Below are 2,047 nucleotides of genomic sequence, written 5' to 3' on the forward strand. Positions count from 1 at the left end.
ACCAAATTTTAAAAATAAACTCAAAGTATTGTCTCAGTAGACTGGAGATGACAGAAGATAGAATTTGTGCACTAAAGACAAATCATGGGGGGAAAAGGAGACATATGTAAAACTTTCAACAATAAAGAATTTTTAAAAAGGCAAATCAATTTAATTTCTCCAATCAAAAAAATAGAGAGAAAATAGACTAACACAATGATTAGACTCTCAAGGATCTGTGAGTCAACAACAAAAATAAAATTAATAACATTTGGAGTTCTTGAAGTAGATAGAGAAAACGTCTAAAAATTATTTGAGGGAATAATATTAGAAAATATATTAAATTTGACAAAACATAAAAAGCTACATATTCAAAAAGACTGAATTAACTCAAGAAGATAAAGCCAAAGAAATCCATGCCAACACACATCATATATGAATTTTTAAAAACTAAAGACCAAGAAGAAAACCTTAATTGTAACTAGAGAAAAATAACGCATTGCTTATACAGAAACAATAACTCAAATAAATTTTTCTTTTTTTTTAACTTTTCAATTTCTTTATTGATTAAGGTATCACATATTTGTCCTCATCCTCCCATTCCCATCCCACACTCCTCCCCAGGCATGCCCCCAATCCCCTGTTGTCCGAGACCACTGGTTAGGCTTATATGCCTGCATACAAGTCCTTTGGCCTTTCATTGAAAACTATGAGGACCTTTTCAAGTACTGGAAGTAAAGTTCTTTCAACCATGAAATCTATATCCAGCAAAAAATATCCCTTAAGAAATAAGGATTTGAAATAAAGACATTGTCAAGAAGAAAATGAATAATTTGTTGTCAGCAAACCTATCTTTATACAATGGCTAAATAAAATTGTCTTAACAGAAAGTTCATGGTAACAGAAGAAGACCTTGAACTTAAGAAAAGAATAAACAATACTGAGTTTGATAAAAGTAGGGACAAGTGTAATAAACTATACTTCTCATGATTTATTAAATCATATTTAATGATTAAAACAACTTATAACACCATCTGATATGGTGCTCCATCTATTTGGAGGAAATATTTAAGATAAATTAATTTGAAAATTGGAGAGGGTCAAGGTACATAAATAGAAGGACAGTTTCCGCATTTAACTCAAAGTGGCAAAATGTCAATTTTGGTAAATCATGATGAATTACATATCTACACTAATAAAATAGAAACATGCAAATTAACCATCACTCAGCTACACTCACCAGCCAATCAGGAGTGAGTATGCAAATTAACCCAACAAAGATGGTGGCAGCCATGGAGCTGAAGTGAGAAGGAGGCTTGGGTTGCCCCCAGCGATGGAAGAGGCCAAGCTTCCCGCCTGCCCTGGCCAGCCCTAGCCTCCGCTCAAGGCTACAAAGTTTCAATTATAGAAGATAAATAAATCCCAGATATCTGCTTCCAGCCAGCCCTGGCCTCCGCTCAAGGAGGCGCTGAAAAAAAAAAAAGGAGGGGCTGGGAGCTTGAGTTGCCGGGGGGTGTGTCCAGCCTGAAAACGGCCATCAGCCCCTCACCCAGGCTGGCCAGGCACCCCAGTGGGGACCCCCACCCTGAAGGGGGTGTGGCAAGCCTGAAAATGGCCCTCAGCCTCTCACCCAGACTGGCCAGACACCCCAGTGGGGACCCCCACCATGAAGGGGTGTGGCCAGCCTGCAAACAGCCATCAGCCCCTCATCCAGGCTGGCCATGCCCCCATGGGGTGAGGGTCCCCACTGCGGGGCTTGACCAGCCTGCAAAAAGCCATCAGCCCCTCACCCAGGCTGGCCAGGCACCCCAGTGGGGAACCCCATCCTGAAGGGGGTGTGGCCAGCCTGAAAACAGCCCTCAGCCACTCACCTAATCTGGCCAGGCACCCCAGAGGGACCCTCACCCTGATCTGGGACACCCTTCAGGGCAAACCAGGTGGCTCCCACCCGTGCACCAGGCCTCTATCTAAACTAATAAAAGGGTAATATTTTAATTAGCCTGGGAGACCTTCCAAGAGACATTCCGGATGTTATTCTGGACAAAGCCATGGTGGCGGTGCCGAGGTA

This window comes from Cnephaeus nilssonii (assembly GCF_951640355.1).
Source record: "Cnephaeus nilssonii genome assembly, chromosome: X".
Classification (NCBI taxonomy): Eukaryota; Metazoa; Chordata; class Mammalia; order Chiroptera; family Vespertilionidae; genus Cnephaeus; species Cnephaeus nilssonii.